Genomic DNA, 22,198 nt, shown 5'->3' with positions numbered 1-22,198 from the left:
CTTCCCTCCTTGAAATGTCATCAAGTGCATTCTACAGGAAGGCAGGCAACACACTTTGAGCAATAATAATGAAGTCCAAGCTGCCTGAGTTTTCTCCACTTCCCAGGTGGCTTTCACAGCCTGCAGTGAGCTTTATGTTGCCATGGCTACTCTTAGAAGCATTTCACCCTTCCTTTAAAACTAATCGTTTCACAGTTTCAGTACACGCACACCCAATCAGCCACAGATTCATTTTTAACTCTACCAGCTCTGAAATCTAACATTTGATTTAAAGCAAGTTCATCTGTTTTCCTTCTTAAGGCAGATGTAAATTACTTCCTTAGAGTATATCTTTTATTCCCCTTAATATTTGCAGCAGCATTAAGAAGATGGGACTCTCTCATTGTATCTTCTAAACTCCAGCATTAAGTCACATGTCACAGTTGGACATGATTTGTTTGCAAAGGACACCCAAATCTACTGCTGGGGACCAAATGCCTGGGGACCCGTATTGCTGCATATCCCAAGTGAAATGGAAACAGTGCCAGCCTCTCCATAATAGAGGTCTGTTGCAGAGCAGCCAATGCAATGGGCACAATCAGCAAAGCCCCTGAGGTCAACTTGGTTTGTGTTCAAGAGTAAGAACAGGCTGTGCTCTGTAGTCAACTGCTTTTGCACTCTTTCCTCCAGCCTTTAATATCTCATTTTTTCCTTAGCTCCAACAAATATGTCAGGATCATCATTTTGTTCATGCGTAATGATTGCTCTGGCTGCAGAGAAGAGCTAGAGTAACCGGCTATTAATGATTAGAAAGCAACCTGCTTTCTAATGGGAATTTAACAAGTAGTTCCAAAAGCATGGGTCCATACAAATTTGTATTTTAATGTTGACTGTCACTTTTACAATCTCATATATGTGTAGATGTATGGATACCAAAGAACATACAAATTTATGCCATAACATTTCTCTAGGGCAAGACTCTTAGCACCTTCCTCCCCTCCCTTGTCACCTTCATGAATCTCACAGGAATCCATACTTTGGAGATATCTTGCTCTGCCTCCACTTTCCAGCCAAGCATATCTAGAGAGCTCTCAGTGGCTTCAAAAAAAATGGACAGAGATAAACGTATTAAAACTTACACTGTTATGCTGTGCTATTTCCATAGCAAAGCAGGCTGAAAATCTGCCAAATTCAACCCCTTCAGGTCATTCAATTTGAATGCACAGCAGTGCTACATTAGACTGGATGAACTCTTTGGTGGACATGGGAGGAATCACAAAATTCTCCAGATAATGAGTTCTTAGATATTCAAGATTTCCACGTTTGCAGAACAGCTGCCATAAACAACCCCCCAAAATCTACATTAAAAATAACTGTCAGAGAATCATAAAAGCACCCAGGTTCCTAAAGATCTTCCAGATGATCGAGTTCAACTGTCAAACTAAACTACTGAGTCTCATCATTGAGCCACATCGCATAAAAAGCTTGAACTTCTCTGTAAACTCATGTTATTTGAATAGGCTATATTCTTAAAATAGAGTGCCTTGGTGCTGTGTGTGTGTTTGGAAGACACTGGCAGCTTAATCTCCAGGCACTCATCTCATAGACAATTACCGAGTCAATGGAGGACACCTATCTTCTCAGTACTTTATAGTTTAAGCTGCCTAAATAAAGCAGCAGAACATACAGTGGTTTTATACAAATGCGGTGATATTTAAAGCACAGCAGCCTGTAGATTACATTACCCACAAATAACAGAAGTTACAGAAATATGTAATGTTGCACTTTGTGTATCATGAGAGTCTACAGATGCACTCAGAAAAATGAGCTTCCATACCACACTTAGATGCATTCTTCCTCTGCCGTGTCCTGGAGAGACTGAAAATACTTGCGTTGTCCACACTGAAGAAGAGGCCAAGAGATGGCCTCATTCCTCTCTAAAACCTCCTATGGAAGGGAAGAGGGAAGTGCTAGGCTACTGCTTCCCATTCCCTTCCAACTGAACAATTTTATTTTCTCTCATCACTTTATGCTAGAAGCATGACAGAGAATTTGCCAGGCAAAGCTTAATTCTTCTCCCCACTATTCTGTTTTGAGAAAAATGCCAAGTTCTCAACAATGTCACTAGCTTCACAAGACTGTAAGCTGCAACTGCTTTGGGCCCAAGTACTCTGGTCCATCTCCACATGCAGGGCAAGGGCAGAGGGATCTGGGGGATACTAGGTATTTCTCCCCACCCCACACTACCAGTTTGTTGGCAAGGCAATGCAAGCCTAAGCGCTGAAGTCCTCAATGTCCATGGAACCAACCCAATTTTAAGTCCTTAGATAAGCAGATGAGGTAGACTAGTATTTACATATGTGAGTAATATACTTTGCATAGATGAGACTTCTGCTATTAAAATCTCCATCCTAAAAGTTCATCACACTGAAAATGGCACTCTCTCCTTTTCAGCCAGGCAGGAAAGACGGGGGCTCAGAAGAGAAGGGCTCTCTCATCAGCTGTGCTGTTCCCCTAACAGCTTGCCAACTGGTGCACAAACAGTAGGAGCAAATCTGCCTATTCCATTTTGGCTATTTAATTCCCCCAGAAGTCAATCTTTCTTTAAAACAATATTTTAATAGGCAGTCAGTAGAGAAGTTTTCCACTGAGCTATTCTCTTCAGAAAAACACAAATCAAATACCAACTTGATAGAAGCAGAACTTTAAGTTCATATTCGATTAGTGTAACATTTACACTGCAGTAATTCCCAGGGTTCACCACCCCGAGGTCCGGTTGCACCAGACTCTGCACTGACAAAGGAACTGCCTCTCCCCATAGTGTGTAAATCATTGCTCCAATAAGTAAAAGTAGAAATCTCCAGATTATTCCTCCTAAAACACCAGACTGATGGCAACAACAACAACAACAAAATCAGTATACAATGTAAATATTCAATCCAAACATACAATAATGGCGAATACTAATAAAACCTGAGTGAAACTGAAAACAATATGAGATCCTGTGCTAAGCTACTGTTTCAAATACCTGAGATCAAGAGAGCAAACCACAATTGTGATCAATAAAGCAAATAAAACAAATGGCCAATGAAATTAGATAGCTCATTAAAACACCTCAAATATACGTGGATTTCGCCAAAAGTAATGCCTCCTGTTTATTTCCAAGGAAACTACAACAGATACAAAGAACACAATGACACTATTTGAAAGAGCAAATTCTCAGCTACACAACACTATTTTTCAACATGGCCACCACCACTAACAGTGTATTTCCACCAGCAATGAATAAGAACCCTCATGCCACACTTGTAAAAATCTGCACCAGCAGAGGTGACCCACTGTTTCACAGTGGCTTTGGCAGTGTCATTGCTAGGAAAATGTTGTCTATGCAGTCCACCTTTTATTGGCCTGAACAGACAGAAGGCAGAAGGTGCAAAATCTAGACTAGAGTGTGGATGTGGCAGGACAGTCCAGCCAACGTTGGCAGTGTGCTCCATGGGCTTCAATCTGGTGTGAGGTCTGATGTTATAACACATGTTAGTACTTCAAGTTCCTCTGCTGGCTGAAAGCTCGAGCTGTGAGGGCATATTCTGCAGCAGTTGCCATAACAAAATAAAGGCATGAGCTTCATTTTGCACCTTGGAATGGTTCAATTAAAAAAAGAAAAAAAAACACTAAAAAGTTAAGAGTTGACGATTATGTGTTTATTTTATATGTTAAGTGATCACAAGCACATATGGAATGATAAATGCATTATTTTGGTGCTAAGCAATTTGTTGATTGGTAAAGAATGACAGACAATTCTTTCATGGTTTCATGCGGGAAAACTTTAACCAAATAAATTTCCTGAGGAAGTAGTGACTAAGCAAAGACGGAAAACTGATGCCTTGTGTACTTACAATATTTGCAAACTCTCATTTTGGACTGTAGGTTACACAACTTGTATATACAATGGATTGCTGCAGTACATTTTGTGAGACGTTCACACCAGTATCAGAACAAGCAACAGGCAGACAGCAAGGGAGCCAGTTCCAGGTGAAGGAACGGATCCCCTCTGCATCCTTAGATGAATTCCTTGAGAGTTTGAACTACATTCAGCCCATAAGGTGAACAAAATGGCTCCTATCCAGCAAGCTAATAAGGGTGCTCCAATCTAGGAGAAGCAAAAGATCACAGATGGAATTACAGAAAAACCGGGTTAATCTCTCAATATGCAAAGTTGATTCCCTGCTGAACTGGTGATCTCTGATCCTAATCACTCCGGCTCTGTCTGAGGATATTGAAAGAGAATTGCAGCAGCCAAAGTAAACAACAAACAAACAGAAAGTCTTTCTAGGTATTTTCTATGTAGCAGACATGTTAAAAATTTGTAATAAAAAACGTTCAGCCAAGTCAGTTAATTGTAAGAAACAATATATGAAGCAGCAACAAACTAAAGAGCTAAACAAACTAATCCAACAAAGCCAGAGAAGCCCTGAAGTATTCTTGTTAATGTCTCACCCATAACTAACGAGAAAGCAGCTCTCATCAAACCTTTTTCACAAACAAACTGATGATGTCATTAATTTTCTCTTGAACCTTAAGGTTGTTGAGGAAGAGGATCTGATCTAATACCAGTTAATTCCCACTGTGTGCGAAATTGTAATCTGTTCTGCAAACCAGATCTGACCTGGATTCAAGTCAAGAATTTGTGAGTTAACAAAAGAGGAAAAAAAAATATTACAGGACAGATGTATACGCTATACCTATGTATACCATGCACACAATTTGATATTTTTATCGGTACAAAAGCCTAACTGATATCAGATACATACTACACTCCAGTATTAGGTCAAGACATGGGGAATTAATAAAAACTACCATTTTTAACATACACACCTATTTTAGAAAATTTCTTTTTTTTTTTTAAAGCAGAACCAAAAAACTATGGCTGTTAGCACCTTCATGCTCTTCGTTTCCTGTTTTTTAACATTAAAACTGCAACGGCACTTATATAGGTCCTCTTTTCTTGAGTATTTTGAAGACTGAAGAGGCCAGTAACCATGCACATTTTAATTTGTGCTGCTATGCTGTACGGCTGCAAGCTTATATATCTGCAGAAATTCACTGCAAAGCTGAAACATAAATAAACCCATCAATATTAGAAGTGCGTGCATACACACACAGAGGACTGTAGGCTTGTAAACAGCACAGGCGCAACTGCCTGGAGGAAACACTTGGCAAAAACAAAGACAAGAAGATCACCCCACAGATTTTAATTTATTTGTCTCTTCAGTGCTTAATAAAACAAACAAACAAAAGAACCCACACAATGCTCTGGAGAACCGTCTTCTGCAAACTCACATCCCTCAGAAAGCCTTTCAATTGTAGCCATATTAATTACAACTCCAGCAGGCTTTATTTTACAGCTGAAGCAGCATGTAATTTTTCCACTAAAAGTAGTTAACAGATTGCACTCAGGCTTCAAAAAGTTGTTATTTACTCCAGACGTAGCTCGACAAACTTCCAAGATTTCTTTTGGCTGCAAATCTTAGGCAAATGTAGAAATATCCAGAACTGAAGCCAGCCCAGAAATGTAGGGCAGCTCTGTGCTACTTGCTCTTCCCTTTCCCAAAGCCCAAACAGACACCTCGCTGAGGGCTCCAATGTGCAGGAAAAGCCAGGTACGCTCAGCCTCCATCCCTGTGCCCCATTTGCCCTGCCCCAGTTAGGGCTGCTCGTCCCCAGCTTGCAGCAACCCAACTATCTGAGATTTCTTCTGAGGTGCTGAAAACATGGATGTCACAAATAACATGACAGAAATACGCACCCTGGCTATGAGCCTGTAACAGCCTGATTTCCAAGTTCTGCACCATGAGACACAACTACACAAACCAAGAGCATGAAAATTAGATAGAAATTTAAAAGCTCTTACAATCAAGAGGAAAGACGATTACAGTTTGAACAAATGTTTCCTATGGCATCCAAAACCATTGTCTTGGTAGAATAAAAGTATACAGCAACCTTGAACAGTGGCAACAAAACTGAGTCCCACTGCACCTAAACGCACACTGTCACAGGCGGGCAAAGAATGAAGGATGCTATCTACAGCTAGCAACAAGTTATTAAGAATCAGCCTCCAAGAGCATTTCAAAAGGACCATCACCTTCCAGCTCATTCAAGAAAACATTTTAAAGAAGCTATCACCACAGACACAGCACAAAAATTCAACTTACCAGTACAAGTAATAGGCTAAAGCCAGCGCAATGAGTGTTGCACAGATTCCAGCTAGCAAGCATGCCCCCGACTGGCCTACCAACATCTTCCCAATCTGTTATTGATTAATAAAACAAAAAAAAGGAGTAGAAATAATGCAGGGGCAAAAATGGGAGATGCAAGTCGTTGCTGGGAAAGCAAATCAGTCTTGACATGGAGGAGGGATTATGATGACAAAAGCACATCGAGGTAAATCTGGAAGCACTGCAGCTACTAAAACTGCTGGCTCAACAACAGGAAAAAAATCTGGGTGTCCTCTTCTTTGCTTGGCTTCCTAAAACACCGCACTAAATGAGCCCCTCTTACCTCCAAGAATGAGGACGTGATGGGGGCATAAGTGAACTCCTATTTGAAATAGGTAATACTTCTCAATAAATATTACTGTCAGGTGGTGTTGCTCACAAACCAGGCTTTTGTTCTAATCCAGTAATCTTCTTACAGCAAATTACCAGGCTACAATCAACTGGATTCGCTCATGTGGTGAGGTACGTATGCCCAGCACTGCTGTTTGACACGTTTTGTGTTAGGCTGGTTTTTTTTTTAACAGCTGAGAAAAGACAACCCTAGACAGTAAGCAAGAGGAGGCTTTTACCAACTGCAGCCTGTCTCTCTCCCACACAAGGACCCAACACATGGTTTGAGAGAGCAGGGCTGCAAAGAAATGGTTTGGTCTGCACCCAAGTACAGCCTTTCCAGGGCTGAAGGACTATTTGCCTCAGCACCGCAAAGAAGGGAGGTCTTAACATGAATAAAGGGGCTTTGCATCCAGCTGGGTGTTTTTTTCAGAGAGTAATTTGGGACTGTGCTGCCTTTACCCTTTCCCTGCAGCTCTTGGAGGAGAGCTCTACCACTATACAGGGAATGACATTTTCTCTCTTCTTATTGAGGGCTCTGGGGAGGCTTGAGCCACTGCAGGCCTGCTCCAGTAGCCCAGTTTAGAAGAAGGCACTAGAGGAGGCCAGGGATGAGAGGCAAGAAGTCTGTAGTCACATGCTGTGAGCCCAGTACCCATTGGGACATTTTGTGCCATGGTCTCAACAGTCCCAATGGAGACTTGAGGCAGCAGCCATGCAGTTATGGGATGGTGGGAGAGCACAATCTCTGCTCGCTTACAACTACACCAATGTCCTCAGTGCAGTGATGGTTGTTTCAACTGATGTAACTGATTCTCATGAGGGAAGGGTTAGACCACCAGGAACAACAAAAAGAAATAACATCCAAACACAATCCTTAAACACTGAAGAAAAATTGAAGTGGTCTTTGCAGACCCAGCACTTCTGCTTCCTGACCCAACTTCGGCAGTAGTGCTGCAGTAAGCTGTGGGGTGCTTCTGGCCCTTCCAGATCTCTTGCTGCCCTGCACATGTGACCACAGAGGTTTTAGTGAAATAGGAAGAGAGAGCAGAAGCACGTAAAGCAAAAATAAACAGGAAATAGTACAAACAAAGGAACTTGCAACTATTTAGAAACATGGCCAAAAAGGAAACTAAAGATTGGATTTGAAAACACCGACCAATAGGAGATTTCATCAGGTATGAAGTTCAGCAGAGCCGGGCAGAAAAAAAGCAGTGAGTATAACAAGCCACCTCCCAGTTTAAAAGCAAGCACAAGATAAGCATGCCACATCCTATAAAGTACATTGAGAAGGGTTCCATGCATCAGGTCGTGCATGAAGTCAACTTCTGAGTCAGGACAGAAACAATCCAGTATTCAGGATGTTAAGGAAAATTTGAAGCGCCCTCTCTGCACCAGTTCAATAGGTTCTCCTACCCTGCTGCATCTTGAGCAAACTCCAGGGCTATTTCGAATGTTTTTTCAATCTCACCTGTAACTCAGCCACATTTCTGATGTGATTACACAGGCACAAAGTCTTACTGCTATCCTTCTTTGTCAGTTGAGGAGGCAGCTTGCACCTAGATCCACTGCTTGGGAATAATAAGCTCTTGTGGGATCCAAAGGAATTTCTATGGGTTGTATTCCCCAGTCTCATTTTGAGATTGGTCACATACAAAATTATGTATTGAAACAAAAACCTCCGCAGCAAACACACACAGTTCAGAGATGGCAGGAGGTTTACAGACATTGACAATCTGCAAGCTGGTGCTAGCAATGTTGCCACAGGTGAAGCTGAATCACCAGTTACCAGGACTGCTGACCAGTACTTTTCCAGACCACAATATTCACTGCAGAAAGTGCATATAATGGAATATGACTGAGCAAAGGACAGCCTTACAATTCTGTAAATAAAACAACAAAACCAAAGTGGCAGTTATCTAGAGGCTTCATTTAATAAAATAATTAGGAATTTGCAATTATTGTCTATATCTGGAACAAATCTTACTTGTTATTTCTATTATAAAAACAATTCTAAAATTATAGTGCCAGCATTCAAACAGCGATTCTATAATACCAACCTTACATAACAAACAGAAAGGAATTATCTAAGAAGCACTACTAGTACAAAATGATTTCTGAGTAATAAGCCTCTTGAATTGTGTGAAATAATCAAGTTATATAATTAAACAATGTTGCCAATCTTAGTCTCTGATGATTAAGTAAAACCTCAACAGTGTCTACTCATCTTTAAGACTACACAAAATGCTCCCCTCTGCTCCAGGTGGTTGAATTTTCAAAGCTGGTGGGAATTCACTCTTTGCATTCAGATAAAGTACAAAAGAAATTCAAGAGCACTTGTGCATTTAAACACAAAACTGTAAGACCTAGGGGCCCATCAAAAAGCCCACTTCCAGCCACAAAGGCTGGTGGCTTTAAATATGAGAGTAAGTAAAAAGTAGCAGGAGGAACATAGGCATAGACGCAGGCGTTTATAAATTTGAGTCTTCTTCTAGATAAGTTTGTGTGAAACTGGAAAATGCTTGGTTTTCTTACCTGTTTCTTCTTATAGCTTTCTTACCTGTTAAAACCAGGGACAAACAAATAAAGTCCCATCCACACCATGCAATATTTAAGTATTCTAAGAAGGAGGATACACTTTGCTCTCCAAATGGTAAATTAGTCATAAATTGACCCTCAAACAAAAGAAGGAGTCAGCCAAGAGATAGCTGTCAACATGGAAATATGCTTTTGCTGAACAAGGAGAAGCTTCTGACTGTGGCTAAAGTCTCAGCAAACACTGTATGTGCCCCCACTCAAGTTCAAAGCTTTTCTTTGATGTAATGCACACTAACTGGGAAGAAATTGGAAGTCTGTATTTCAAGAAATGCCAATCTGCTTTAAATTTTGGGTAGGGAACATTATTTTCTGCAAGACAGGAGCAATGTTATTTATTTTATGATTGTAGCCAGTGTCATACTACTTCCTCACGACTTCTAAGGGGTTCAAACTGGGAAGGAGGTGTGTAGCAGGTAGAAGAGGGAGGGAAGATGAAAGCCATTGTTCTGAAGTATTTGGCTTTGGAAGATCTCAGTAGCAAGAGAAACAAGGAATAAAAATGCCGAACGCAGAAACTGTAGGTGCTCTGCTGAGCAACTGTCACTCACATGGCTCCACTCCGTTGTTTAGAGCCATGAAGGAATAATAGGTGAAATAAGAATAAGTGAAAAATGTGGTTTGGAATAACAACAGGTGGAGAACCCAAACAGCCCATGGAAGCTGAGTTGGCATGCAAAATTGTACTGGGGAGTTTGATTCCATGGAGGAGTATGTTCAGTGCAATGTTACTTTGTACAGACTGCCATTTACAACCCAATGGGAAGAATGCAAGAAAGGTGGTGTAACAGAGAAGTCGCATCACCTCTGTTCTTCCTTGTATAGGATCCAACTTTCGTTCTCTTTCATGCCATCTCAACTGTCATCAGGAGTACATTCCAACCCAACACAACAGCTGGGCCTCTTGCAGGTGATTTTATTGACAAATATTTCACAGTGCTGTTATCAGTCTGAACTCATAATGATCCCTGTGGTCAGTTCTCTTTTTGCATATACATAAGACATATATTTTTCAAAAAAGGTAGAGCACGCTATCAAGCAGACTGATAGCAAAAGCAAATACATGCTGGGCAAAGTTTCTCATTCTGTGTCCTCAGACAAGATCACACCAGCCCATTCAGGCTTAAATACCAATGCTGTCAGCAGCCAAACAGCATACAACCTATTTGGTGTAAATGAAATAAGAAAAAACAAACAAACAAACCAAAACCACAACCAAAGAACAATTCACCCCCCAAAAGAAGAAACAAACAAACAAAACACTTGAACACCTCATTTTGATTGTAAATTTGAACTCCATAAACATGAAGTGTATTTTCACATATGGTGAAATCTTTCTGAATTAGAACTAGCACACTTTATAAATACAGTATTCCACTCATTCAAAAAAAACTAACTTGGAAGTGGAAGGCTTGTATGCTATTAAAAGGTGGGACTGTTGTTGGCTATTCAGCTGGGACACCCAATAGAAGCTGCTCTGCATAATAGTTGATCTATTTTAAAACCTATGTGAGAGAAAGACCTGAAAAGAAACGTTGATAGCTCTCCCCATGTATTAAAATCTTCCGTCTCCTGGTAGCTTCACATCCTATTGATAAATAAAATAAATAATCCTATTGATAAATAGGTAATTCAAGCCATTATGAATTCTTCAGAGCACGGCATCCTTCCATGGTAACACATGCGGGTTTTGAACACCAGCAAAGATCTGAGATCAAAGACCTGTTAGCATTTTCATGATTCAGTTTTCTCTGCTTACCTTTGTCCAAACAGTGGCCTTCTAATGCAGTATTGGAAATAGAGGTAACCTAGTTACCCTTCTGCCAAAGACTAGGGATATTTGACGTGACTAGCCCACTAGAAATGCATGCTTCTGTTGTTCCAGAGGGCTACTTTGCGCAAGGTCTACTCCCCAAATGACAGTAAAAGAGCCAAAGTTTTCACAGATGCTCTCTGCTCTTGTTATCATCATATCATGCACAATAGCTCAGACTGGATCTTTACAAAACATCATTTAATGATGGCTGTGAGTTCCTTCTCAGCCCTACAGGTGCTATAGCATTGATTCTGATCTCAGTGTGTGAGGTTTCTCAATAGCCTAACCCAAATGAGGTGGGCAATCACATGCATGGAAATTTCTACATTACAACCACACCATCATTGCCACTCCTGTTAGAGATATACAGCATCACTGCAGCAGAGACTGTTTTGTTTCCTGAGAGTTATAAAGCACCAAAAGAAACGTCAGGTGAAATTAGCAGTATAAAAGTAGGCACCCGTTTCTTTTGGAGCTTGCAGCATTTCAGAATAGATGGACTGCCAAGCCACAAGTTTCTCTCCAACATTCAAAAAATTAGAAGCTTATTAGTAAACAGAGGTGTTCATTATACCAAAGCCTAACATTTAAAAAAGCCTGTGTGCCATGTTTGATTATGGAATACCATCACTCTAGCTTGGCACTGCTCTTCAAAAGCTCTTCAGCCAGAAACCATAATGGTTTGAGAAGCAGCATCTATGTTATTATGATTCATTTTTATTTGCTAGAATAATCCTTAGCTCATCTGCATTATATGCAAAGAAAAAAATCAGATATTCAAGGATATTAAAAACTGCCTGCAGTTCAATGTTTTGTGTTCATATAGAACACATTTATAGACAGTGAGTCTAGCAAAGCAAGCTGGCTTCATTTTAAATAAGCAAAGAAACTGCTCTAATTACCAAACTAATCCAAAAGAATCAATATTTCCCCAATCAAGATATATAATGAGAACCTTCATGCTATTTACTCAGCAATGGATAATTGCTTCTTAAGTCCGCGGACTACACTGTTCACTTTCAAGCCCATTAAATGTGAAATAGTTATTTTGATTCACTCTATTTATGTTCCTCTTACCTCCACTACAAGCAGTCAAATTTTGGAAATATTTGCAATAATTGAAACTTCTCTGCGTTAATAAGGAAAGTATTTTTTTGTAACTAAGTTCATCATTACTTCCAGGTGACTGGAAGCTTATTTAGATGTACGGTTTGTCTGATTTCTCAAGAGTCCCCCTACTTCAGGCACTCCTAAAGGCTCGCTCTTAACTCATACTTAGGGTCAGCATGTCCTGATGTTTGCTTGTATTGATACAGGCTGGTTGAGTAGTTGGGATCAATACATATTAGATTAAAGACCAATATATTAATGCTCAGGTTGGAAAAGGCCTTAAAGATTATCAAGTCCAACCACAACCTGACCATACTACCCTAACTCTAACAACCCTCTGCTAAGTCATGTCCCTGAGCACCACATCCAAATGGATTTTAAACACATCCAGGGATGGTGACTCAACCACCTCTCTGCGGATCCTATTCCAGTGCTTAACAACCCTTTCTGTAAAGAAGTTTTTCCTGACATCCAACCTAAACTTACCGTTTGCTTTTAGTTTAGCAAAAGGAATTGATGCATGTTAGTTCTAAAATGTTCCAGTTTAGCTTTGCTTGGTATGTGAATGGTTTTGTTTTCCACAGTCCATGCTTCACTGAAACCACAACAGACTGCTTTTTATCTATATACCACATACTGGGAGTTTCTCTGTATCCACCAGGTGCAAGGACTTTTTCTTGGGTTTCATATAAATTGTTTTGAGTAATAGTGTACCAAGATACAAAGTTGCTCATTATGGCATAACAAGCAATGGAAATATGTCAAATTGGAGAAAAACAACTGAAAATCAGCCAAAGGTCACTGTGATTAAGCTGAAAATAAAATAAAAGAGATGAAATCAGCAGTCTTCTGACAACTGAAGGTCTGTATTGCACGTGTTCACAGGATTTTAGCATATATTAATGAGTTCTTGGAAAAGAATGAATACGTATGCCATTTCCAGTAAATACATCACATATTTATGCCTTAACTGTGTATACAAAGAACCTGAACTCTGAGAGTGCACGCCTGATTTGTCAAGTCACCCAGTACGTACCATGAATAAAGGAATGCCTACTTTCTAACACCACACAGGGATTAAGTGGATCCAGAAGTAAACAAAGAGTTTACTTCTGGACTTTCTAATGACAGCATAAATAATCTTACAGCAACCACTTATTCCTGATTTGTAAAAACAAGATGTATCTTAAGCTAAGCTGTAATCATTTCAAGGAATTGATGGCTGTAGGCACAGAGGGATGAGTAGACTGAACACAGCAGCACACGTAACTGCTCTGCAAGTTTATGTTACCAAATTTCCCAGCACTATGCTGGCTCACAGACATTAATAGTACAGACATTCTCCTGTGAGGTACACATCCCAAGAGTAAGCAGCAGTGCTATATCTGCAATGCAAAAGAAAAGGAATTGCAGGTTAAGATGGTTCTCTATCGGAGCCCTTTTGCTGCCTTCTTCTGATACAGATCTAAGTTATCTAGATGACTCCTTACTGAGTATAGCAGAAGCTATACTCAGAAAGAGTAGAAGAGAAGAGAAGAGAAGAGTAGAAGACAGACCCAGCAGTGCAGCTGTCCTACACACACACTGGTTCTCCACCATGGTGGAACAATTTCTAAAGCAGCCCAGCCACCACAGGCATCATCTCCAGCTCAGTGCAGGGTCACAAAGATGACGAAGGACCCAGACTATCTCTTGTATGAGGAAAGGCTGAGAGACTTGGGACTCTTCCACAGGCTGGACAGAAGACTGCAAAGGATGTTATCAATATTTATAAATACCTTAAGTATGGGATTCATATGGATGAGGCCAGGCACTTTTCAGTGTGTGAAGCTAGAAGACAAAGAGCAATGGCCAAAACTGGAACACAGAAAGTTCAATTTCCATACAAACGTGCAAAAGAAATTCTTTGCTGTCAGAGTGACAGAGCACAGGAACAGGCTCCCCAGAGAGGTGGTAGAGTCTCCTTCCCCAGATATATTCAAGATCCACCTGGATGCTTTCCTGCTCAACCTACTGCAGAGAGCCTGCTTTAGCAGGGGGTTGGACTCTGATCTCCAGAGGCCACTTCCAATACCTGTGATTCTACGATTTACCAGCCATTTTCTATCACAGATGTATACGGTTGCACAAACTTTAACCTCTCAATCTTGGATCAAGCCACACTTGTGCAACAGGCTACTGGTCCAAATGAACATGAACACCAAAACCACGGCAGAAACAGAGAGACTCTTAAGGAAACAACAAATGTGCAGAGTCTTGTGACAAAATTGGCTCTTGCTTATATGGAAAAATAATAATGCCTTTTGCAAGAGAGTCTATAGGCTAAGGAGCACATTCACCAAATTTTAAGAACCTTAAGGAGGACTTAAGTTGCATTTAGGCACCTGCTCCTAGGAGCAGCAATTACTAAACTCTTGTCCAAAAACAACTTATGGATCTTTGATTTCCCCTGAATTCCACTGTGCTCACACTGGTCCTTGACCACTCTAGTAGGACAGACCAGTGATGGGCCCTGTTCCCAAGGTAGCCAGCACCTTCTGACAGTGCTGTTCCTTCCTCTCAGCCTCCTAGGGAACAAAACAGTGTGGTGCAGTCCCACTGTTTTCAACTATCAAGAGGATCCAGTGCTTCACAAAACACAGCTGGTACCCTTGTTTCTTTCAAATGAAAATCAAGAGAACTGACCTTCTGTTGTCTCTCTCCTAAATAGAGGCTCAGTAGTTAGAGGGGACATACTCAAATGAAAGATGTGATAACAATATTCTCTCCACACTGAAATAGCTCAGAGCAGCACTTCTCACCTGGCATAAGAATGCTGCATGCAATAACTCACACAATAAACAAACAAACAAAAAATCCAACACTGAGAAACAACCCAACCTACTCAAGTGTTTCTGAACTACCAAGGAAAACTATTCCTTATTTTTACAGTGTCCCAGCGCAGTGTGCTATCTATTAAAAACAGATGGGAAAGAACATTACTTTTTATGTTGTGCAAAATCGACTCTTGGCTTAAATATCATCCTACACCAGACTAACAGTAGGGAATATGTCTCTGGTAGCAGCTTTTCAGAGTCTGCCAGAGTAGAGGCCTCTGCTCTACAGGCTTTGAAGCTGCTTCTTAGTGCTGATAAAATAAGTATGAAAACAGAGAATGTAAATGGTTTCTAATATATTCTACACCTCTGCTTGCCTGAACTAAAAGAAAATTGTGACTGTCATTACTGCTTTTGTGAGCCACTTCTTGTTTTAGTCTGCTAGATCTTTATGTCCACAACTGCTTTGCGAAGGTTCTGTTTTTTCACCCAACCAACTTATATTAAAAAACAAATCTTCCAACAACTGTTACAAATTGCCACACTGGTGAGACTGAGAAAAATATATCCCCCAGGATGATATACTGTAAGGACAAAACCAGCAGGAGATACCTACAGGGCCTCTGCTTATGAACAAGCCCAGGAAAGAAAGGGCAGCCATTAGGAGAGGCGCTGCCATAATTCAGTCTCCCTGCACTTTATTCCCTCACCTCCTCAACTGTGTGCCCATTGGTACCAGTTGTGCTCTTGCTCATGAAATGGAGATTTGTTCTGCGTCAGAAGTGTCCGCTGGGACACTGAAAAGCTCTCAGTGAAATTTCTCTAATCCATATTAACATCTATCGACCCACTCAGGATTTATCTGAACAATGAAGAAGGCAAAGGCTGAAGGAATTATTCAGGGGATTATTCAACCTGCGCAGCTTCCAGCAAGGCCATCCGCCTCACTTGGGACATTTCATTTTCAGAAGAACCTTCCATGCTTTATCAACCTGAGATAAAAGAGTCAGGCATGCACTATGGCAGGCACAGACACCAGGCTTTGCAATCTGCAGGGCTGGGTTAGAGAAGCCCAAATTCTCTCTTCTCCAAGCAGAAATAGAGCTTAAAAATCCACCAGCTGTGCATAGTTCATACAATCCTGTCCCCTCAATATATTTTAGCTTCTCGCTAATGCTCACATTGATGGCCTTAAACAAACAAACAAACAGAAAGAAAGAAAAGAAAGAAAGAAAGAAAAAGAAAGAAAAAAGGCAAAAATCGCAGCCGTAAAAACTGAAAAATAAGCCAAAAGGTAGCAAACACATAAAAACGGGCTTTGATGCATTTCTGCAGCGTTGCTTACGCACAGCAACAACCTCAAGAAAAAACACTGCAAAATCAGCTTTGAAAGCAACTGGTCACCATCACAGTATAACAATGCTGTTTCATCTGCAACCCTCACCCACCAAAGCTGCAATGGCCAGCATTAGCCAGATTCAGGTGAAGTGGCTAATTGTGAGTGCTTGTGCAAAATTTTGATCCAAGAATATGTGGGGGTTGTAGATGTGATAATTTGCCCATCCAGTATGATCTGAGATCAATGTTTTAGCTCTCTCTACAGCTGGATTAAAAAAAAAACAACTTCAAATGGGATATACCTTTGCATGGAGTGAATGCAGACTGTGGCTGATACAGTGCATTACAGTGCACATTGCTTTGTGAGACTGAGCTTTGAAGGGAATCTCACAGAAATGAAAGTTTTGTGGGAGATGACTTGTCCTATAATAGACCTTGAAAGGCTATAAAATACCAAAGCAACACTGTCTGTTTGCAAAATCACCAGAGCTAAATTACTTTCCTATATAAAAAAAAGCCACTAATAGCCCATGAAAGGGGCAGAGTACCACAGAGATCATCATTAAAATGTCAACAGCTGACACTAGCCAGTCCATTTTTAAAATTTTGTCCTGGAAATCTCTGTCCCAGTGGGATCTCATCAGCTTTTTACTTTTGCTGCCACCTTCTATGGGTGAGAGACCACTGGAAAAAAAAAAAAAAGTGTTGCTGTAACTGAACATTTTCATATCTGGTTACCAGATAAAATTTAAAGGCTATCTGGCTTAAAGTCAGCCCAGTCTGAAATGACTTTAGAATCAGCTGTCAAGAGATTTCTAGGAACTCTGTAAGAACCACTTCAAAGCACATTAAGGCAGTTCCAAGTACAATTCCAAGGAGGGAGGAAATAATTTAGCACGTAAGGAGTCACCTCAGTAAGGGTTTATCTGTGGTTGAGTCTTTGCTGCAATTAATACCAACAGGTACAGCATGCATGAAAGCACACGAGTCAACTCTACAGCACACACCAAGCTGAAGCGCAGGTTTCCCTAAACTAAATTCAAAGAGTGGGTGATGTTTGACGCCTCTCCTGGCAATCCATAGAGATCTATGAGAAAAACAGGATGTGCACCCCCCTTTTTTTCTAAAAGCATCTAATTGCTACAGACAAAACACAAATACAGAAACGTGGGGGATGATTTCTTTCTTACCACCACCACTGTGGACCACTTCTGGCACCTGGCAACACTCAGAGCAACAGGAGAATTCCCATCTCCTCCCTCCAGGAAAGTACCACTGCTTATATTTCAAGAGATTTGCTTTCTCATTTGCCTATAAACAAAAAAGATATTCTTCAATGAATGAGGGTAAAAATATTTTGTTTAAAAGCAAAATACAATGCAAATAACACAGAGCTGCTAACCCCACTCACCCATCCTTCAGCTCAAACTCTCCCTATAAACGTTAACTGTCTTTTCTTTAGGTAAAGAAAAAAAGAAAACAAAACCAAAAAACAGCTCCGTCCCTCTTCCCATGTACTAATGTTACACTCTGCTCCACATGCATCAACTACCTTTACTTTCAGAAGGTCTGGCTGGCACATATCTATGAAATTAAAAGCAAAAGTGCTCTATTTATATTTAGTAGTGAAACTGCAGCTCCTATTCAGAAATGAGAAGGGGTTTGCATACTGAAGAACTAACCTACTTTTCCTAGCTTTACTAATAAGCATAACAAAGGGTATTTCTTCTACCTACAAAACCCCGTCTTCATAGAAGTTACTTGAAAATGAAGCAGAAGCAATTATCTATTCTCAAAACACACACTTAATCCCTATATTTTATTAAGAGTGAGGTTTTTTTAAATGATCTTGAAGCAATTAAGTTAATCATTATTTAATTTTAGATTTACTGAAGATTTACTTCAGACACAAGCTCACTTTCCACATAATTTAGTCACAGTAATTAGAGATGCACTTTACCCAGAGGTGGCTTGTTTAAAGCGTGCTGATTTCACAAGCCCTGCAAACTAGATGCAACGTTTATGTAGAAATCTACAATTCAAACTTCAAAACAAGAATAACCCTCAATAAAATCAGATTTAACAGACTGCAAGCCTGTTTTTTCTCAAAAATAATAATTACTTTTTCTCAAAAGTAATAATAAAGCCATTCAAACATCTATCCTGCAACTCAGGAAATCACGAAAGTGAAGACATAACATTTATCAAACCCACCACGACTTCTACCAGAGTTCAAAGACGTTGAATCGTAGTCTGTCCCGAGTTGGAAGGGACCCATAACAATCACTGAGTCCAGCTCCCAGCTCCACATAGGACCACCCAAAAATCAGGCTATATTTTAATCAGGTCTAATTTTAATCAGGATGTAGGGCCTGCAGAAAAATGCATACATTTAAGAGAATGCCCAGCAGACATCTGGTACTGGAAGTAACCAGAACTCCATTCTCCACTGCAGAATTCTGTGACAGTTGTATGAGAGAAGCAGAAATGATAACCAGGCATATAGGCTCACAAAGTGAATATAGAACCATAGAATCATTAAAGTGGAAAAGAGTTCTCTCTGTTCACTAGATTCAATGACCAGTCCATCCCCACCATGCCCACTAACCGTGTTCCTCAGTGCTTGAACATCTAAAGGGATGTTGACTCCATCACCTCTCTGGGCAGTCAGTTTCAGTGCCACTCCATTCTTTCTGAGAATAAATATTTCCCAACCTGAATATTTACCCTGCACCCTACACCATTCAAAAACTGCTTTAACTCTGACCTACTTCAGAGAACTTTGTGCAACCACACTGTTGACATCGACTCACACCAACAACTGGTGAGCCATTCAGCAAGCTGGTAATGCTCTACCTCAAATTTAGGTTTGTACAGTTAATGGCATCACTGCCAGTCCAGCTGGGCTGGCACAGTTCCCAAGGTCATTTTTATGTCAAAATGTGTTTGCTGGTTTTTGGAGCAAAGGGTGCCATCATCCACCATTTCTGTTAGAGGCAAGGGAAACAGATGACCAGGCAAGCATTTTAAAAGATTACATCACTTTGTACAGTTCTCTCTTGAAAGCTGTCCAACAAAACACAACTGCTCAGTGTTCAGATTCAACTGTTTTCAAATCAAGAAAAATCTCATTCTCTCCAAATATGGAAACGATAGATTTTTTTCAAGATTTTAAAATCCCTACTGTTATGATGTAATTTGGCTTTCTGCACAGAAAGGGCCACATGAACATGGCATCAACCACACACAAGGCTTTCATAAAGAGTGACAAAAATTAAAACATGTAGCTACAAAGACAGCGGGACATGAAAGATTTACTGAAGGGAGATCACTGAAAATAAAGGTAAGTAAATTTAGGTAAGATATTAGGAAGAAATTCTTTCCTCAGAGGGCGGTGAGGCGCTGGCACAGCTGCCCAGAGAAGCTGTGGTGCCCCATCCCTGGAGGCGCTCAAGGCCAGGTTGGATGGGGCCCTGGGCAGCCTGAGCTGGTGGGGGGCAGCCCTGCTCACGGCTGGGGTTGGGGTGGGTGGGCTTTGAGCTCCCTTCCAACCCAAACCATTCTGTGATTGATTCTCAGCTATCTGGACTTTCAGAAAACATTAAGTAATACTTTTCTGCGTGGCACTGCATGAAGTAAACAAGTTGGAGACCTGTCACTTGGAGTTGACATCAGTAAGGATCCCACCCAAGAGAGATGGTGACAGAATAGTGTGGAGAGAAAAAGCTGCAGACTTTCCATGAGTCACTAACAAACACACTAAATAAAAAACAATATCAGTTTGCTGGTTCATTTTCATCAATTACAGCTTACATAAAAGATGACAGCAGATGATGACAATGTTGGAAAGCAATTTCAACAGAAATGAGAATTGAATTGTCATGCAACAGGTAACACAATCTTAAAAGCTGGAGCCACACAAGCAAGATGGAGAGTTCCTAATATACAGTGCACAACTCCACATGTAAAACAAGCAAGCTCAGACACATGCTGGAAGCTGGTGAGTGCCAGGAGTAGAAGGGCCTTGATGTACTAGCTGATCTTAGCACAAAAAGGCTGGAAGTCACCACAGAGATGCAGCTGTGCAAAATGCTTATGCAATCCTGGGATATATCCAGAGAAACATTTCCAAGAGAGACAGAAATACATGGAAATACAGAGAAAACTCTGCTAAAATCCCATTTGGAATATTGCACAAGACAGATCACCTATGTTCAAAAAGGAAACTCTAGAAGCAAAAGAGTCTGACAGAACGCTTCCACACTGTGCGCACGGTGACCTGCATGCATGGCCTGAACAAAATGGTTTAGAGTGGATGCATTTGCCCCTGTAAGACAATAAAGATAAAGATGAGGAAGGGGAATAAGCTATCTGAGCCAGAAAGGCTGCTGGTACAAGAACAGAAAGGCATCAGCTGATCAGAAGTGAGTTTCAGAAGGAACCAAACCAGAACAGCGGTGTTCTCAGTGAAGCTTTCAGAACAACAAACCCATGTGCTTAAGGAGTCCTTTGTGATATTTGTGAGAAGGGCACGACAATACAACACCTGTTCTTTACAGTTCACAGTATTTTTGGGCTACTCTATCTAAACATCCACTGAAGGGTCTATGAAACAATCACCAAAAGCAGCTGGTTCTTTGTGGGGTAAGTGGTACAGTGTGCGGCTTACAGAAGAAAAATACATAAATAAAGCTGATTTATAGGGGAAACTGTAAATAGCTCAACTCATCTTCCTTGCAGGCCAAAAAGGCAAACAAATATCTCCTAATTTAAAACAGTAATTTTAGCAAATTTATTTACATTAAAACCTTCACCTGCTAAGTACGGTAATATAAAGTGTGCATTATAAAAGCTCAGCATAAAAATATTCGAGTCCTGCTTCCCAGCATCCCCCAATACAGCAATCAGCAGAACCAAAGAAACAAAGCATGCTACAGTTCAACAAACTGCACTGCCTGAGCCAAGCAGCTCCTTGGAACAAGTAAATGTTCTGCTTTCAGAGTGATTCTTAAGCACTGCCTTCGTGGCATTTGAGAGGGATCTTTGCCTTTTCACTGTGTACAGCTCCTCTCATGCAGACATTTTACTAAAACTGATAGTACTGAGGTCAAAGTTCCCATAATGAGACACTACAACCGGTAGGAGAAAAATATCTGGTTCAATATTGGAACAAGGCAGTGTTATGCAAGAGAGCAGGATTTGAAAGCAAGTTAGATCTGATACTTTCTGCTGTACTGGTGCACGCATGAACGCTGGAGCCCCCAAGTAAGAGAATCTTTCCATTTAGGATCCTTATCTTCTCCCACTTTTTAATTTATTATTTATTTAATAAGTATAACCATGAACTGGAAATATATCAAATTACTGCTTGGATGTCTGCCAAGACTCATCAAAAGCATTTATACAGTACATCGAGCACAAAAAAAATTGCATCTGAGTACATACATTTCTCCATTTCAAAGAGAACTTCTTTCAATTAAATATACATGTGCATGCACTTAAATGCTTATACAGTTTCTCTTGCATCATGCCTTGCTCTGAATGCAAGATGATAACCCCCCAAACCACATCTCCATAAGCTAGTTTCATATCTCAGGCTTTGAAAATATTCTCAGCACTCCGACATTCAGGATGTACAGGACACAGAGTTGAACGCATCCAGTTTTGTCTTCAACATCATCTCACAAGGACAGCACTTTATGACCATTCAGATTCAGATTCAATTGAAGAGCTTCAGGAAGCTACTTTCTGTGACCATCCTACATTTGGAACCTACTTGGAACCAAACCCTACAGCTTTGAGCTTCTTTGTAAGAGGGGGAAGAGAGAAGCATGAATATATTGCTTGATACATTTACCTATATCCTCCTGGCTCATTCAGCTTCTATATTCATCTTGAGCAAGGTTGAGCAGCAGTTCACAGAATCATAGAATGGT

The 22,198-nt window shown here is 40.5% G+C and overlaps 1 protein-coding gene across 2 annotated transcripts in view; it reads right to left on the bottom strand.

Annotated features, from left to right (window-relative positions):
- Positions 1-22,198, bottom strand: part of AGPAT3 (1-acylglycerol-3-phosphate O-acyltransferase 3) — a 92,408-nt gene that overhangs the window by 33,678 nt on the left and 36,532 nt on the right. For both annotated transcript variants that reach the window (XM_048955926.1, XM_048955915.1), the window contains exon 2: positions 17,453-17,573. The gene's annotated coding sequence lies outside the window, so the exon portion shown is untranslated. The remainder of the gene's footprint in view (positions 1-17,452; positions 17,574-22,198) is intronic.

Source organism: Lagopus muta, chromosome 1 (genome assembly GCF_023343835.1).
Source record: "Lagopus muta isolate bLagMut1 chromosome 1, bLagMut1 primary, whole genome shotgun sequence".
NCBI classification, from domain to species: domain Eukaryota; kingdom Metazoa; phylum Chordata; class Aves; order Galliformes; family Phasianidae; genus Lagopus; species Lagopus muta.
The sequence above is the reverse complement of the archived record's forward strand: the minus strand, read 5'-3'. Positions and strand labels throughout refer to the sequence as shown.